The sequence below is a fragment of the Salvia hispanica genome, chromosome 5, assembly GCF_029641045.1.
Source record: "Salvia hispanica isolate PSC_SH4W2 chromosome 5, Shi_PSC_v1, whole genome shotgun sequence".
Taxonomy (NCBI): Eukaryota; Viridiplantae; Streptophyta; class Magnoliopsida; order Lamiales; family Lamiaceae; genus Salvia; species Salvia hispanica.
In genome coordinates, this window is record NC_142696.1 from 7,904,554 (window position 1) to 7,924,386 (window position 19,833).

The 19,833-nt window shown below is 33.1% G+C and overlaps 1 pseudogene across 1 annotated transcript; it reads right to left on the minus strand.

The window, feature by feature from the left end:
* Positions 1 to 16,229: 16,229 nt before the first annotated feature.
* LOC125187387 (uncharacterized) lies at positions 16,230 to 19,371 on the minus strand (annotated as a pseudogene). The gene is made up of 3 exons (XR_016130755.1): positions 19,364 to 19,371; positions 16,798 to 19,149; positions 16,230 to 16,457 (listed from the first exon to the last, which is right to left on the minus strand). The product of XR_016130755.1 is annotated as an uncharacterized LOC125187387 (transcript).
* Positions 19,372 to 19,833: the final 462 nt, after the last annotated feature.

Below are 19,833 nucleotides of genomic sequence, written 5' to 3' on the forward strand. Positions count from 1 at the left end.
TTTGATGGGTACTGCGAATTCAGCTCTCACTACTACCGACCTCTACTTCACATGGTGCATGGCGAAGGGTGTAAAGGTGCACCTCGGATATTGGCTGGCGCAGGCGTGCCACCAAATGACGAGCAACCCTGGGCATCATATGTACACCTGCCACCTCATCGGCGCTTACCTCCAGAGAAACATAGAAATGAAAATTGCCAAGACCGCTCCGTTGGTAGTCATGTGCGAACCCCCAGAGGTGTTTAGTGTTGATTATTTCTTCAACAAGGGGTTACTGCAGACTCAAGGCACCAAGACTCTCTTCTATTCGTTGGGAGACAAGGTGAAGGCAGAGCCGGAGGAAGTTGAGGAAGCCATGCCAAGTGAAGAGTTTGAAGAGCTACGCAAGGAAGTCCAGGACGTGAAGAAGGAAATGCAGTTGATGAGGAGAGAAATGATCAAGGAGCTTGGTGGGATAAGGAAGGAATTGATGGGGAATCGGGAGGAAGTGAAGACCCTAAGGGGCAACATTGCTGATTTGGCGGTGAAGTGCGCCAAACAGAATGAGAGAATGACGGAAGCGGTGGAGCTTTCAATGAAGATGTTAAAGTGGATGCAGCAGACGCTCCCCTTAACCCAGTCGAGGACAACTCCTGGGTCCAGCAGTGAAGTCAGGCAGCCCACTCAGAGCAGTCCCTCCGTCAGGCAGTCGCAGCAATCGCTCAAACAGTTGATCTCCCCGGCCGTTCCCATGCAAGTTTCAGCCCCATCTAAACCAAAGTCTATAGTGAGGAAGCCAGTACCCGAACAAGCAGCACAGGAAGAAGAGCTGGAGCAGCCAGCAAAGAAGAAAGTAAAAGTGACCCGACCCGGAATCCCGCCCCAGTCTGGCTCTCGAGGGAGCCAGCTCCAGAAGTGAACCACCATCTCTTGATCAAGTAACTTTTATTTTTCGTTCCTTTAGTTTTTTTTTTAATTTTATTTTTATTCCTGTTATCTACGTGTGTTTTATAATTGTTGTGTCTTCTCCCACTTAGCCCACTGCGTGGTCTAAGTGTGAGAAGTTTGTATTTTCTGTTTTGTTGTGTTTTTTCTTGTGTTTCTGTTTTATTGTGTTTCTTCTCCCACTTAGCCCAATGCTTGGTCTAAGTGTGAGAAGTTTGTGTTTTTATAATCTGCTTTGTTATTTTGCATTGATCTCTCTGTTCCCCCCTTCACGATGATGGCTTGGGGACAAGTTTGAGTGAAGTGGGAGGGGGAGAGGAGTCAATGCATTACCTTTGTTTGCATGATAAGAGTCTTTAAGTCCAAGTTTTGTTTGTGTCGCATGAGCCAGTGAATACAATACGGCATGATTCCCTTCGTGAAAGTAATTGAAGATAGGAGGCATTTCAACTTAGAAGCTTTTTCTTTAAATAAGCCTAGTCAATATGAGTGAAGTGAGAACGATGGAGGATGCCTCTACTTACTTAGTTGTGAAACTCTACTATAATAGTGAGTTATAAGCCTTAAATAACTTCGAGCTAACACATGTTTAAGGGCCGCCACTGAATGCTTAGGGAGAAGAGCTGCGAAGGAGAAAAAAATGGGAATTGGGTTATGAAGGTATAAGCTGGACGAAGTCCCGGGTAAGACGTTATAAGCTGGACGAAGTCCAGAAGAGAGGAGAAATGGAGGAATAAGCTGGACGAAGTCCAGAGAAAAATAAATGTATAAAAAAGGAAAAAAAATATATAAAAGAGGAGGAATAAGCTGGACGAAGTCCAGGGGGAAATGGTTTAGAAGGCATGAATGATAATAGCCTGACCCAGGAAGGAGGAACTCTCATAACCCGACGCTTCAGTGGTGTAGCATTAAAAGTTGAAGCTAGCTCATGTATATGTGTTTATATGTTTGTATGTTTTTCTTAAACTTTTTTTTAGTGTTTCTTTGTGTCTAGGTCTAGGAGTCGGTCAAGAGATAACCTTGCTTGAAATTCGCCTTATTCATTTTTTCTTTTCTTGTCTTTATACTTGAGGACAAGTATGGTTTAAGTGTGAGCAGTTTGATAAGGCTAATTTCATGCATCGGTTATATGTGAAAAACGTTATAATTGCTGGGTCTAACACGTTTCCTAAGCCAGGTGTGTAAAGAAAAATCGCTAGATCGAGGAAATGCTGAAGGAGATGATCTAGCGAAGGAAAGAAATGAAGTGAGCAGGATTTAAAAGAAAAGAAGGCGTGACAGAGGAGTCAATAGCTGAGGGCAACAAAGTCTTATCTATACCTCGCTGGGCCCCACTCCAACGCCTATATATAGAAGAGCATGCAACGCACATCATATCACTTTTTTTCATTCTATTCTTAGCTCACACACATTACACACACTTGGGAATGGGAGATCTGAGGTAGTCGGGTACGAAGGGTTATTTTCTTTAGAAGTTTCGCGTTGCAACACCGTCCGAGTGTGGACGAAGATACAATTTCTCTTAATTTCAGTTGTTTGCTCGTTTTGCCGTCGAACTTCACTTTTGGGAGTCGACTTGGTTGTTGATGATACTTATTACCTTTTCGCTTTGGTTTATTTGTGTTTAGTAGTTGAATTTCAAGTTGATTTACGTAGATCTCTCTGCTGGAAGTTTATTTTTACAAGTATTATGTCAATCTCTGTTTTATTTTGATATTGTGGTGTTTGATGTGGGAATTTGATGATAGATCTGTGGTTTATTGACTGTTTGGAGGTTGTTGTTCAAATCTGAAGTGATGAAGTGTTTCTGTTGGTTGGAGTTCGTGTTGGACGCTTGGATCCGGAGTGGATTTAGCGTCTGAGGTTGGATTCGAAGTGAGAAAAGAAAGTTGTTAGATGGATTTGAGTTTTCTTTTTGTTTTCTGTTTTGCTTCGTCTAACGTCTGTAGATCTGTTCAGTTCTTCGTTGATTATGCTTTGATTTGACTTAAAATTAGTTTGCTCTGTTTTGATTTCGTTCATGTTAATTTTCTTATGAGTTTTACGCAATTTGGTTGTACCTTAGTGTGAGCCAGGACACGAATGACGCAAGAATATTTCTTCAATTTCTCCAGCTGTGCCTGGGTGTCTTTCTTCCCCTCGTCAGTCTCCAGCTTCTTCGAGTATTTGGAAAATGCCTTCTTCATTGACTTGCACCAATTCTAGTAGAACCTTCTCTTTACCTCCTCACTCAAGTGCTGAGCCCAAACTGTATTTAGGTAGCGAAGACCACGAGGAGTCTTCACATACCCAACGACACCAACAATTACCATAGGTGGTGTTTCAATCATGGTGACAGCTTCACATCTCTCCTTCTTGTGAAGTTCTGCAATAAATATTTCAATACAGAATATTCACATTTTGTGCTTTCAATAAAACTTTAGCCTAGTTCAACACAGAATCTCTGTAATATAATAGAACATGTCTACCACTGGAATGACAAACAAATTAGAAGTCAGTAGGAATGCACATCAATTCAAATATCAACAGATTTGCAGTTATGTGAACAAGAAATTATCATGATAGCAACAGAGAGTATACATGATATCAATAAATTCTACATAGAATGTCAGCAAATCTGCATTTATGTCAACAGAGTATAATTCACCAACAAAGTACAAAAAGTCATGTTAATGAAAATCAAACCAAAATACCTTCAACATTCATCGACGTCGACTCTGAATAAGATGAAGAATCCATCAGATGACACCTTAGGCTTTGATTATGAAGTGTACTCGAACCTAAAAATGAAAAAGCAAAAAAAAAAAAAAAACTGATTAGGAACAAATTTGACTGGGCATCAACAAATAAAGCATAAAAACATAATCGAAGTCGATAAAATCAACCTAAAAACTCCAGATTCAACCAAACTCCATCGAATTAGTCGTCTGTTGTTAAAAAATTCTTCAATTTTTGGATGAACGACTATTTTGAATGCCGATTTTGAAAATTCATCAACTTGAAGAAGTCGCTTCAACCACCGCCGATTTGGAATGTCGATTCTCTTTGATCGTTGCTTCAGCCGATTCAGCTACAATCGTCGCTTCAGCCGATTGTCTTCGATTTTGCTTTTCTATCGTCATTGCACAAAACTGTTCGATTTTGCTCTTCGATTTTGAAGGTCTACGAATTGAAATTTGAAGATCAACAGATTTTCAGCGAGATTTGCAGGTCTTCGATTTTAAAGGTCTTCGATTTTATGAAGATTTGTATGAAGATTTGCAGGTTTTTAGCGATAGTTTTAGAGAAGATTTTAGAAAATGGTTTGAAATATAATTTTATGTTTTCTGCCTTTTATTAATGAAATTACAATTATACCCTCTTGTTGACATAATGTGTTATCTGTTAACATTACATGAATCTTATGGATTAGTGGCCCATATTGCATCTCATTTCTCAATTAAGGTAAATAATCTCAACGTAACAATACCCTATATATATATAGGGGGTCTTGTTAGGTTGATAAATCTCAACCTAATTGAGAATTGAGATGCAATCTCAGCCCCTCATCCAAAATATTTGTGAAATGTCAACAACATGTAGTTTATGTCAACAGAGGGGCATAAATTGATATGAATTGTATATGTAGTTGAAAAATAAAAATTAAAAAATTAAAAAAAAATTAAAAAAAATTAGAAAAAATTAAAAAATAAAATAAAAATAATTTTAAAAATTTTTAAAAAAATTAATAAAGAATTAAAATTTAAAATTTAAAAAAATATTTATTGAATAAAATTTACCATGATATTACCATTCTGCCCTTTCATAATTAATTAATCTAAAGATATAGTACATGTGGAAAAATCTGGACCACTTATTTAATAAAAATGAATGGCTGATATTGCATCTCATTTCTCAATTAGCATAAAAAATCTCAATTGATCACAATCCTATATATAGGGGTACGATCATATCATAACTCATATTTATGTGATAACCTAATAACCCTATCATTTTATGGGTCAAAAGTATCATTTTTATTAAAAATGATATTTATACACGATAAAATGATATTTTTTCAGCATGCATAAAATGATACTTTTATTCCATAAAATGATATTCTGTTTCATAAAATGATATTTTTCGTCCATAAAATGAGGGTTATTAGGTTATCACCATAATTATGGGTTATGATATGATCACATCCCTATTAACCACAAATCCACCCTTAAAGATCGAACTAGAGACCAAATTAGGGCCACTCATTTTTCTTATATGGTTATGATTAATTTACAATTAATTTAATATTTTATTAAATAAAAATATTTTTTTATTATTTTATTATTTTAATTTTTTTTTATTATTTTTAATTTTTTTTAAAAAAAATTTAATTTTTTTTTATTTTTTAATTTTTTTTATTCGAAAAAAACTTGCTTTAGTAAATAATGAACTATATTCACTATATAATGAACTAAATGAATGTATGTTATGAACTTATTACTTCATTCAGTCGTGCTATTACTTCATTCTGTTAGTTTATTACTTCATTTATTCATGCTATTACTTCATCCTATTAGTTTATTACTTCATTCCGTTAGTTTATTTCTTCATTCAGTCATGCTATTACTTCATTCCATTAGTTTATTACTCCCTCCGTCCCATTAAAGATGACTCACTTTCCTTTTTGGTTTGTCCCAACCAAGATGACTCATTACTTAAAATGGAAACCCCTTTATCTCTACTTTATCCCCTCTCTCTTACTTTACTCTCTCCATTTAACACACAAAATAAAGTTGCATAAAATCCCGTGCCGTCCAAAGAAGGGGTCATCTTCCTTGGGACGGAGAGAGAGTCCGCGTCGGCGGTGTTGCAGCGCTCTGCTTCAGTTTGGCGCTGGGATTTTTGGCATACATTTGTTAATTTTCTTTTTTCGTTTTTTTTTAAAAAATATTTAAGTATATTTGTAATTTATTTATTTTTGCTTTTGGAATTGTGATGTGGATTTGATTCAATTGAAATACGAGTTGTTGACATTCGATAGTTTCGGTATTGATATGTGAATTATAAGTATTACTCCCTCCGTCCCCCATTACTTGACACGGTTTGACCCGGCACGGGTTTTAAGAAATGTAATGGAAAGTGTGTTGAAAAAGTTGGTGGGATGTTGGTCCTACTTTTAAAGTATTAGTTTTATAATAAATGTGAGTAGGAATGTGTTAGTGGAATATGGGGTCCACTACCAAAAATGGAAAAAGTGAAGTGTGTCAAGTAATGGGGGACGGACCAAAATGGCAAACTGTGTCAAGTAATGGGGGACGAAGGGAGTATTTTTTAGTTGTTGACATTTTAATACAAGTTGTTGACATTCGATAGTTTCGGTATTGATATGTGCATTATAAGTATTATTTTTTAGTTGTTGACATTTTAATACAAGTTGTTGACATTCGATAGTTTCGGTATTGATATGTGAATTATAAGTATTATTTTTTAGTTGTTGACATTTTAATACAAGTTGTTGATATTCGATATTCTCGGTATTGATATGTGAATTGTAAGTGTTATTTGTTAGTTGTTGACATTTTAATACGAGTTGTTGACATTCAATATTCTCGATATTGATATGTCAATAGTAAGTGTTATTTGTTAGTTGTTGACATTTTAATACAGGTTGTTGACATTCGATATTCTTGGTATTGATATGTGAATTGTAAGTGTTATTTGTTAGTTGTTGACATTTTAATACGAGTTGTTGACATTCGATATTTTATCGGTATTGATATGTGAATTTAAGTGTTATTTTAAAGTTGTTGACATTTTAATACGAGTTGTTGACATTCGATATTCTCGGTATTGATATGTAAATTATAAGTGTTATTTATTAGTTGTTGACATTTTAATACGAGTTGTTGACATTCGAAATTCTCAATATTGATATGTGAATTGTAAGTGTTATTTTTTAGTTGTTGACATTTTAATACGAGTTGTTGACATTCGATATTCTCGATATTGGTATGTGAATTGTAAGTGTTATTTGTTAGTTGTTGACATTTTAATACGAGTTGTTGACATTCGATATTCTCGATATTGGTATGTGAATTGTAAGTGTTATTTTTTAGTTGTTGACATTTTAATACGAGTTGTTGACATTCGATATTCTCGGTATTGATATGTAAATTATAAGTGTTATTTGTTAGTTGTTGACATTTTAATACGAGTTGTTGACATTTGATATTTTCGGTATTGATATGTGAATTGTAAGTGTTATTTTTTAGTTGTTGACATTTTAATACGAGTTGTTGACATTCGATATTCTCGATATTGATATGTGAATTGTAAGTGTTATTTGTTAGTTGTTGACATTTTAATACGAGTTGTTGACATTCGATATTCTCGATATTGATATGTGAATTGTAAGTGTTATTTTTTAGTTTTTGACATTTTAATACGAGTTGTTGACATTCGGTATTCTCGGTATTGATATGTAAATTATAAGTGTTATTTGTTAGTTGTTCACATATTAATACGAGTTGTTGACATTCGATATTTTCGGTATTGATATGTGAATTGTAAGTGTTATTTTTTAGTTGTTGATATTTTAATACGAGTTGTTGACATTCGATATTCTCGGTATTGATATGTAAATTATAAGTGTTATTTGTTAGTTGTTGACATTTTTATACGGGTTGTTGACATTCGATATTGATATTGAAGATTTGATTGTTGAAGATTTGAAGATTTGAATGTTGAAGAAGATTTGAAGATTTGAATGTTGAAGAATTCAAGATTTGAGGATTTGAAGATTTGAATGTTGAAGATTTGAAGTTATGAATGTTGTAGATTTGAAGATTTGAATGTTGAAGAAGATTTGAAGATTTGAAGATTTGGATGTTGAAGAATTGAAGATTTGAAGATATGAATGTTGAAGATTTGAAGATTTGAATGTTGAAGAAGATTTGAAGATTTGAAGATTTGGATGTTGAAGAATTGAAGATTTGAAGATATGAATGTTGAAGAATTGAAGATTTGAAGATTTGAATGTTGAAGATTTGAAGACTTTAGAAAATGATTTCAAATGTATTTTATTTTTGTCCTCTACATTATTAATGAAAAGACAATTATACCCCCTTTTGACATAATGTGATAGTTGTTGACATTAAGTTAATCTTGTGAATTAGTGGCTGAGATTGCATCTCATTTCTCAATTATGCCCAAAAATCTCATCCTAACAAGACCACACACACACACACACACACACACACACACACCGTGTCAACTTAGACTTACAAATGTGGGTCGTTATCGGGTCAACAATGCAACAATATATGGCCTAACTTAAACTGAACTCGAAATCATCAGTTTTATTGGATCATCCAATAAATATCCAAACCAAATAAGACTTGTTACGAACCATTAAATTCTTGGGTGTCCGTGTTGGAGTTCATGATATAAATTTTTTTTAACAATACGATGATAACGATCCGAACATGATATTAAAGTAAAACTAATTACGATGCCAAACAAGCCTCCCAAAATTGTCTATCCGTCTTCTCGTGGTTTTGAGTGGCAATAGAATTGCATTGATCAACCACTCCATCCTCCAGATCAGTTGCACAACCATCGTCCTCATCAAAATCAGCATCAATATGAGCCGCGACGCTAGTGTGGGATAAAAAGGCGCAGATGCATGTGCACGACTCGGCATCGTCCTCAGTCGTGGATCCGGCTTGCTCCCCCGTGTCATAATACTGGGATTCGGAATCGCCACTCGCCTCAACTAACATGCATGAAGATGCATCAACCAATACTGTTGCACCCACCATTGTTGGAGACATGGTCATCATCTATACTATTACAATTTACAAATTACAAATTACAAATTACAAATACAACTCTCCCTCTCTCTCTCTCTCTTTATAGTTGCATTAGCCGAAATGCTGTAAGGAAATGTTGTGGGCCGACAAATGCATTTATACTTTAGGTTTTTGTAAATTGACTTCCTCTTCCTACTTCCTAGTACAAAATTGGATATATTTCAACCACACGCCACCCTTACTTCTAGAAGGAATTGGGGGGCCTTCTTTATTGCATTTGCCTCTACAATGGAATGGATGATGGACCACTAGCTGCTCGCAATTCATTACTAGTACTATATCATAATTATCATTCAACCCTCGAACAAAAACTTATCACAAAAAATGAAATTTTTGAATAGTAGTATTTTGTATTCTATTGTAAAAATAAAAGGAGAATTAAATATAGAACATTATAATTGGATTGGTGTATCCTAGTTGTGAAATTATACTACAGTAAATCACAAATTATTAAAATTGAAGAGGAAAAATGCAACAAGAACTAAAACACTAACACAGATGATTTTGAATTTGATTTGTACACTGGTATATAGTTTTAGTATAAGTTTGTCTTTTAAAATTCTGGAATTTGATATCATGCTAAGTTCTGGTGAAACCGTGTAGACATAAAAATGAGTTTAATTAACACATGCATGTTTGACTGTGACAAGTTCTTGGATTTGGATCATTCTTTTTTGTCCTCTCTACAAATTGTTTATATTCCAGCTACACAATACTTTAACATGTAACGCACGCTTTTAATTTTAAAACGGCCGCTCCTCACCAATCTAGAATACATACCTAAAATATCTGACTCAACTCAAAACTATTCAGTTCAACTCAACTTATTATCATCATCTCCATTACAGCATCCACAAACATTTCTTAGTCCGGACTAACCACCTACAGCAGTGTGGACTAGTGTCCGCCCTTTCAATTTTATATTAAATTTTTTAATTTATTTTCAAATAGTAATAAATAGCAAAATATAATATATGGAGTACTAAAACACAAAATTTTAAAAAACACTTACATTAATTGAAAAAAACACCTACTTATAGGAAAAAAACACATGCTTACATAGGGGAGTGTTATATTGCTAACTCAATACCTAATTGCTAACTACAACTAAATAATAGCCATTAGATATTCAAATTAAGGGCCTAGATCATCAACCAAGAAATATCAATATGATCAACAAAAAACGTCAAAAAAGTCATAAGATTAATTCTATAAAATATCAATAGGGGTATTAATGTCAATTAACTACATGTTTAGTTATAACCAACTTTTAAAAGAAATCTCAAAACTTTAAATTCATATAACATATATCAAATTAAAGATAATTTTATAAGGATTCCAACGATATCATATATGCATATGTTCCGACGTCAAAATTTGAAAAAAAATTCAAAAATTTTTCTATTTTTTCGTAAAGCAGAAATGTCAACATACTATATAAAATATGTCAATATAATACATGTAGAATGTCAATATAAGCAATGGGTTAACATTCTTAAAACATCGTGTTGACATTCTCAAAGCATTGTGTTGATATTTCCGAAACACTATATTGACATTTTCACCTAAAACCCTAATTTGGCGTTTTTTTTAATCTTTTTTTATTTTATTAATAAAATCGAAAATTACACGTGGCAAATTGTAGACCACACGTTTTCTAAAATCCTATGGCCTTAAATTAGTTGTAGTTAGCAATTAAATGATAAGTTAGCAATTGATCACTCCCCATAAATAGCAAAATAGTATATGGAGTACATTAATTACAGTGGCGGATACAAGATTTTTCGTCTGGGGGTACGAAAAATACTTATACTGACCGACTCGGAACTTCAAAATCTAACCAATTCTCTTTCTTTTTTTAAAAAAACTAATTACTCTATCCCAAAAAATTGTCCACTTCGATTTCGGCACAAGTTTTAAGAAATATAAAGGAAAGTGGATTGACAAAGTTAATAAATGTGAGTCAATTTTTATATATAAGGTTTATAATAAAACGTGAATATAATAAATTAATGGAATATGTGGCCTATTTAATATTTAGGTAAAGTAGGGGACAGAGGGAATATATATTATGATGAAACAATATATAATTAAATACATTAGAATATTTTAAAAACTAAATATGCTTTAAAAGGCTTGAAAAAATAGGAAAGATTAAAAAGTATAGTATATGTTTTATATGCATTACAATTTTTTTTTAAACAAAAGAATGAAAATATTAAAATAAATAAGATTTAATAGAACAGAAAATATATATCTATGCATTAAATGTGTTTCTGTTTTCGAATGCATATAAGAATATTTAAGAAATACCTATAAAGGATATGAAATATATAAAAAAAGATTTAAACAAAAAATTCAATTTTCGTATCCAATTTAGAATATTTTAAAACAATAAAAAAATTTGAAGATATACAAAATGAATAATAAGAAAAAGGTCGCAAAGCACATGCTTTGAAATTGCATAAAATTTAATAAAATTTATATTATCATAAAAATATAAACATGCTAATAGGAAAAAAAAGTATAAAAAGAGGAATCGAATAAAATGAAAAAAGTATAATAAAAGTCAAAATAGAAAAAATGTTGAGTGTGAGGTTTAAACCCACAACCTTAATGACTTTTCAAGACGCGTTTACCACAAGACTAAACATAGATTTTGTATTGAAATCAAACAAATTTTTATATAAAGCTACAAAAACTCTATTTTAAGTGTAAAACTACTTGTCCTACATCGAAATCACAAAGAAACTCGGAGTTGAAAACCTATCTATAAATCAACCATTTATCCCACGTCGAAGTCACAATGAAAGTTGGAGTTGAAAACCTATCTATAAAAGGTTTACTCAATTAATGCAAAACATGTTCATCTGTGTGAAGGATTTTACTCTAAAAAATATAATCTTTCATTAATTAACGGGTCCGTCTTCTAGTATAGATCATGGTGAAATTACTCCCCCGTCCTACCACAAGTGATGAATTTCTTTTGGGCACGTGATTTAAGAAAATGATACTCCCCCCGTCCCATAAAAATAGACCATTTGGGATTGACACGAATTTTAATGTGTAATTGGTAAAGTAAGAGAGAAGAAAAAAAATAATTGAAATTGTGTAGTGGATGGTGGGGCCTATAAATGCTAAAGTAAAAGAGAAGGAGAAAATTGTTTCCATAAATGGATGGAGATTATTTATATAGGACAGACGAAAAAAGAAATATGGCATATTTCTATGGGACGGAGAGAATACTATTTACTAAGCTAAAGTATGAGAGAGTAAAATGTAAGAGAGATAAAGAGAAAATAAAGTAAGAGAGATGTAAAAAAGTAATAGAGTAAAAATGTTTTTTTTTTTTTGCTACAAGAGGAAATCAATCACTTGTAGTGAGAATCGAAAATGGAAAGTTGATCACTTGTGGTGAAACGGAGAGAGTAGTTTTTTTTTTAATTCTAATTTACAATTTGATTTTTTTAATAAAAAATTGAATTTTATGATTAAAATTGTTTTTTTATAAATTAAAAATTGATTTTTTATCGTCTTGGCACCTGCAGTGGCCAAACGATAGGTCGGACGAGACACCACTGTGGAGCCCTCGTCCGGCTGATCATCTGCCCAACTTTACCACTGCAGACGGACGGACGATCGCCACGCCCGAACTTTCGTCCTCGAACAAAGGGGCACCCTTGCATCGTTAGACCTATCATCCAGCCATGCAAGAGCCCGTACGATAGGTCTGGAGGATAAAAAATCAATTTTTAATTATAGAAAAATGATTTTTAATTATAAAATATTAATTTTTATTTAAAAAATCAATTTTCAAAATTAAATTAGAAAAACTATAATTTCACAATGATCCATACAAAAAGACAGATCCGTGAATCAGTGAAAGATTATATTTTGTAGAATATACCCCTTCACACTAGATGAGCAAGTTCTGCATTGCTTGAGTAAAACCTTTTATAGATAGGTTTTCAACTCCAAGTTTCTTTGTGATTTCAATGTGGGACAATTAGTTTTGCACTTAGAATAGAGTTTTTGTTGCTTTATGTAAAAATTTGTTTGATTTCAATACAAAATCTATGTTTAGTGGTAAATGTGTCTTGAAGAATCATAGAGGTTATTCGTTCAAACTCAAAACTCTAACATTTTTTTATTATACTTTTCTCATTTTATTCAATTCTTTTCTTGTTTATACTTTTTTTCCTAAAAGCATGTTTATATTTTTATGATAATTGTAAATTTAATTTAAGTAATGTAGTTTTTTTTTTAAATTAAGTAATGTAAGTGTTTTGTTTTAATTTAATTTAGGTTGTCCCAAGTTACTTGAGTCATTTCATTTTTTGACTAAAAGCAAAACATCTAATCTCACATATTGTATTCTTTCTTTTACTTTATTCTCTCATCTACTTTATTTAACTCACTAAACACAATTTTCTTAAATCTCGTGCCGAAAAGGAACGCCTCAAGGAACGTGGGACGGAGGGAGTACTTGAAAACAAAAAAAATTAAATTAAATATAAAATAGAAAGAGCGGATCCTAATCCGGCCACTAATCCGCACCACTGCAGGAGGATAGTTCGGACTAAGAAATGTTGATGTGGCGGACTATAGTCCGGCTACTAATCCGGACCATTGTGCATGCTCTTACAAGTGTGATTATAAAACATTCAATGGAATTCAAATATTCTTTTGGGGGAATGGAATCCAAATAATATTTAGAATTCACAAAGTTAGATAAAATTATAACTAATGTTGCTAGAGCTAAACAAATGTTCCTCAATAACACCAGAGAGGTTGTTTTCGTCAACAACACCAAAGTGGTTTGTTCAAACTTGGAATGACTGATATCGGTGATGACAAGTGTGTGCAATGCAGAGAAGAGCTGAAGCCTATTGAGCATCTCTTCTTCAGCTGCAAAATCTTTAGAAGCTTGTGGAACTACGTTTGTGATCAGTGGAACATATTCGTTTGTATCCCCAGCCAATCGTTAATGTGTTTTTGTTCCTGGCATGGTACTCCTTTCAAAATATTTTGCAAGAAGATGTGGATCCATATTCTATGTCAAATTGTGGTCAGTGTGGGACATTCGAAATGAGATTACATTGCAAGAGTTCAAACCCAACTGGGAATTTGAAAAGAAATGATTGTTTTGGCACCTTAGCTATAGGAACAAATGATGGTGAATAGAGGAAGAACAGTTCCTAAGAGTACGCAAAGAAGATGGTTTTTATGATAGAGATACAAGACAGATGGGCCATGGAGTGTCTTATAGCAATCAATGATTGTTGAACTGTTGACTAAGGTATTGTGTTTCCAACGAAGGTTATGTTTTCTGATGCTCATTTCTTGTTCCTTAGTCTAGGCGTTGTTCGGCTATCGATGGGTAAGTTATTGTTTTGTGTTGCATGTTTGGATCCTTCTGTATTTGCGTTCGTGGTGAGATCCCACCCGACTAAGTCTTCATGTCTTTGTTTGCTACTTTCCTCTCTCTTGACATTTGTTGCATGAGCTTAAGTAATGTAGGGACATCTTCGGTGTTAGTAGGCTTCTTGCTTTGTTGACTATGAAATGCAACTCAAAGACGTTTTTTCTTCAACTATTAGGTTAGAGGTTCAAGTCATCACTGGGTAGATGGAGAACTATTATTTATTTTCTTTTTTAAAAAAATGACTTTTTTTTATAGATATAAACTCTGCTCTCCACACTTGTAGTTTGAGCATTTCTATTTATAAAAATGAAACGAATATTTTCCTAACTAGATATCAAGCATCAAATATCGAGACTCAGTTAACTTGGAGTTTAGTTCACTTGGAAAACTATTACTTCAACTTGAGATCAACTTGACACCATTAGGTATTCACAACCCTCATCTCTTAGATGTGACACACCACTTTAACTCATAAACCATATTTCTATTCATCTCAATACTTTCACTATTCAAGGATTTAGCATAATTGCCGAATGAGAGCCTTTGTAGTTGCTAGAGTATACACCAAAAATTTTCCAATCAGTGCATAAAATTAGGGGAGGACGAAAAAAAAACTGATGGTAAGAACTGGACTTCACTATATATTTTTTCACAGACAAATATAATAGTAGGGTTAATGTATAAAACCTGGTTAAAGATTAAAACTAATTACATCCCTTGATTAATGGTGATCTGATGGTTAATATTAGGTCCACTTGGAATTAATTAAATTATTTTAAAAATCGAAAAGGTTAAAGACGGAACCCGCAAAAAATAGTAGTTATTTTTATCCCATGATTCACGTTCTTTGATTTATCTGCGATTTGATTTCCGTATTTATCAATTCCCTACCCTGAAAACTCTCTATGCGGCTATTTTGAAGAATTATTGTTTTATTGTTGCTTCTACAAACCTTATTCTCAATCGCCTTGCTTAGTTCATCTGGGTTTATCATTGATGGAAGAAGATAAATTACTTTTTGAAAACAGATGTCTGATATTTGTACAAGGTTCATCGAATTGCCTGATTTTTATCTGGTTTCCGAAAAACGATTGTGTGTAGATCACCCTACTTCGTTTTGCTTTGATTAAATCTGTTCATTGTCATTTTTCTTTCAATTTGGTTTCGTATTTGCATGGAGTTGCACCGTTTTTTTTTTCCATTTTATATTAATGATTACAGATAACTTCACCCTAGGGTTTAGATTGCTATGTGGCTAGGGTGTAGTACCCACTTATTTAGAAAACTAACTATACCACAACATAGACATGAATTCATTCCCCTAGGGTTTACCAATCCATTGGGCTAGGTTGTAGTATCAACAATTTTCTCGTAGAATATATCTTGATATAATGTATGTTAATGAATGTTTAATGTAATATATCTTGATATACAAATTAAGAAATTGAACGTATATGCAGTATGTAGTAATCTTCAAATTTATTGCTTTAATGTAATGCAAAAATTATTTTTGCATTCATTGAGTTAGAGCCTTCCCCTTTGGGTTTAGAAATTCTTGGGGCTAGGTTGTAGTGTTGGATTATTAAGTCACTAATTTTATACAGAGTAATGTATATTTAGCAAACAATAATGTAGCAACCTATGATGTACCAAATTAGACAGATAATGTAGCATAGCAACAACTATATCACCAGAGGCTATTAATGTAGTAATTTGTATGCTTAATGCATTATAAATATATTAGCAATCTACCATTCCTCTATCTGCAATGTACCATCAATGTAAACTTATCAAACAATGATGTTGTAACAAAGGATATACCAATTTGTCCGACATGATGTATCACAACATTCATTACAGCAGAAGCCTATAATGTACTAAAATGTATCAACAATGTAAAATACATGTATTTACAATGCACCACCAGAACATAAGGACAGATTGCTACATTATTAATGCACAGAACCACGTAAAAAATGAAGCATAACCCACAAATTGCAAATAATGTACCATGCTAAAAATGAACAATCTACAAAATTGGTTTATCATGATGTAATTTAAACACATAATAATGTACTAAATAATTGATGAACAAAACTAGCCATGATGTAGCATAGGATTTGGAACAATGTAAACAACGATGTTAACAATGTTCAAACATTACAGTAAACCAATAAAGCCATTTACTTGTCGCTTGGCTAGCAGGCCTCCTCGAAGTAGTGCGTTTGTTCACCATTTTGTAGGAAGTTCTTCCGGTGCTGTATGTCATCAAAATTTCGTTGTTGATTAATCAACTGTACTGAACTCATTATACACAAATAAAAGGGGTCGAACAGAGCATCACAAGAATGACCAAAAATTGCTTCCAAAAAAATGCCAGGAAAGGAATATAACTGCTAATTATAGGGCAAAATGTATTGACAAAAAGCTTCAATTTTTTGCAAAAACCAGAAACTCAACCAACCAAAAAACACTAATTAAAAAAACCAAACTTAGAATTCAAAATTGAGGCTTGAATAATGTAGAAGAACAATGAAAATCACTTCCTCAAATGTGAATCTACACCAATTTGAAGCAATTTAAAAGTTGTAGTCTTACCTCCCGATTTCGGAATTCGTCAGGGGAGAAAACAAAATTTCCAGGTTATATATCAGACGGCGTCGTGATGTTGACCGATTCGTCGTGCTCTAGGTCGTTCGTCGGTACAATTGACTGTAGAAACCGGTTCAACTAGGCGGCGGCTAGGGTTGAGTTGAATTGTGGGAGGAGAGAGGGGGGAGAGAGGATGGAAATAATGAGGGGTGAGAGTGGGAGGGAAATGAATTGATCGTGAGTAAGAAATACCCCTTAATGTATGAAAAGTGTATGATAATGTACTGAGTGACAATTAATCCAAGCCATTAAATTAATAGATCCAAGGGATCAGATTAGTCCTATGTTTTACACTAGGGGATATAAGGAGTATATATATATATGAAATTATACAATATAAAAACCGCAAACACTGTAAAAAATGCATATATATTTAACATGAAGTAGTCCAAAATATATCTAATAAAAAGAACATGTCATAGCTATGGTTTTACATCTAAAGCGGTGACAACTAAATTCTACGTTCTCAATCGTTGAAAATAGGTCCTTCTCAATGTACACAATTAATCTATCATTCATCCACTCATCTCCCATTCGATTTCGCAAATCAATCTTGATAGTCTTCATTGCAGAAAATGCTCTCTCAACAGAAGTAACGGGTAAAACCAATGCCAACTCAATAATCCGATAAACCAACAGAAAAAACCAAATGCTTACCACTTTTGACCATCTCCGTAGCAACGTCTCCTAAGTTTCTTAAGGCATCAAATTGAGGATCACATCGGATATTAACAATAAAATTACTAAGTTAAAGTGGAAGACGTGAACAATTATTTGCAGAGAGGTCCTCGTGATATAATGTAGCAAGATGAATTACTTGATCATCATTGAATCAAGAGAAAGAATTTCTCGAATAAAGACATGATATGCATCCTAGCTATTCGGTGCTAGCTTCAGAAAATCGATCATCCATCTCTTGTATAGTTAAATCAACAACCTTGACATTGCAACCACAATAACATAAATTATGATAAAAAAATATATGTATAGAAGACATGAATAGGAATATTATAGTACCTTATTAAAAGTGTCTACACGATAATGATGCAAATTCGTGATCAACTTTGCTCCATACTTTTTATAACCACGGCGTGGTATAATTTCATCCATATCAACTTGTGTAATATTATACAATTCACAAAAATTTGTTGTTTGATCATGTACGTCTTCTCATCCATTGTCTCTAAAACTTTGCAACTGATATTTCACACTTTACACTTTGGATCAATGATATGGCTTGAATAATATTTTGATATTTCTTTTGTAAGGCAATGGATAATTCATTGGTTATTCCCAATAAATGTTTCATCAAATGCAAAGTGAAAACAAACTCATAATTATCCATCTTTTCAATCAATCCTTCAGTGGTACTTCTGTTATCACGGAGAGTAGCATAGTCACGTACAACTTCCAACACTTTCTCAACCGAAGACCACATAGAGCATAGACGAAGCAATGCAAAGTAATGTGAGCCCAACAAGTGTCTCCAGGCCTTACCAAACTAGTTTCTTGATTTTTACCTCTTCTACTTATGACTTCTCCATCATTAAGTTGTTCAGAAGTTGGTCTTTTCTTTTACAAGATGCCCCGACCATACTCACAATTATGGAGACATAGCTAAAAACATTCTTCACAACTCTAATACCTTGGCAACCGCAACAACAAATAATTGGAGTTGATGAGAAAAACAATGAAAATACATGGCATATGGATTTTCTTGCAATACTAAGGATTTCAATCCATTAAACTCACCCCCCATATTAGAAGCTCCATCGTATCTTTGCCCTCTCACTTTAGATAGAGACAAATTATGCTTCACCAACAAATCATCAATAACGCATTTCATAGTATGCGAGGAAGTGTCAGTTACATGCACGATCCCAATAAATCGCTCAATCACATATCCTTCGTTATTTACATATCTTAAAACAATTCTCATTTGCTCCTTCAATGAAACGTCTCGAGCCTCATCAACCAAAAGAGTGAAAACTTTATCTCCAATATCATTAACTACGGCAAGTGTGACCTCTGAAGCACAAGCATTTGCTAATTCCTTTTGAATTCGTAGTGAATTCATTTGATTGTTAACAGGAGCATTTGTAAACAAAGTTTTGGATACATCATCGTTGAATTCACTAAACCATAGAAGCAACTCAAGAAAATTACTTCGATTTGAAGAACTACTTGACTCATCATGTCCATGAAAAGATAATCCCTCCTTAGAGAAACCGAGTCACATTCAATGAGACTGTCAACCGAATTTGATTTGCAACTTCCATCTCACGAGTACAGAGGATACTTGCCCAATTTTTTTCTTATTTTCTACTTTCAAATTTTTCAAAATTTTAATAATTATGTTAAGCCCTTACCAAATAATGCTACTGAAGAACAAATTATTTTGGGATGAATAACTGTAAGGAGCTGAAAATTAAAGAAAGGACAAGTAAGAATCTGGAGAAGAAATGTGTAATAATAGCGTTGGAAGAACAAGGAAGAAGAAGAGCACTTTCACTAGTTCATAAATGAATTAATTAATATAAAAGTAAAAGTCAAATGGACCCACTTTATAATCTTTAACTCCTTTTTAAAAACCTTTTTTAAAAAGAGATTGTATTCTTTAAAAGTGCTATCACTTTTTATAAAGTGATATATGTTTCTTTAATTAAAATTTAAGTAAAAGGAGTTTAAATTTTAAGTGGCATACGTTTTTTAAGATTTTAAAAAATTAAAGAAAGAGAAGCAGAAAGGTTTTTGTCTTTTTGAAGTTTACAGCAGAGGTTGCAATACAGAAACGGCGCAACTTTGTAAAAAAGGAGGGTTTGAGTCTTTGAAACTTTAGAGAAATTAATTTTCAAATTCTACACAAATTGTGAGGCAAGGAGTTTATTAAAGTTGTTAATTTTATATTCTATTTCTTGTTTTCTGTAAAATTTTGATAGAATAGTTGCAAGCTAAAATTTGTGATTGTCGTATAGAATACGG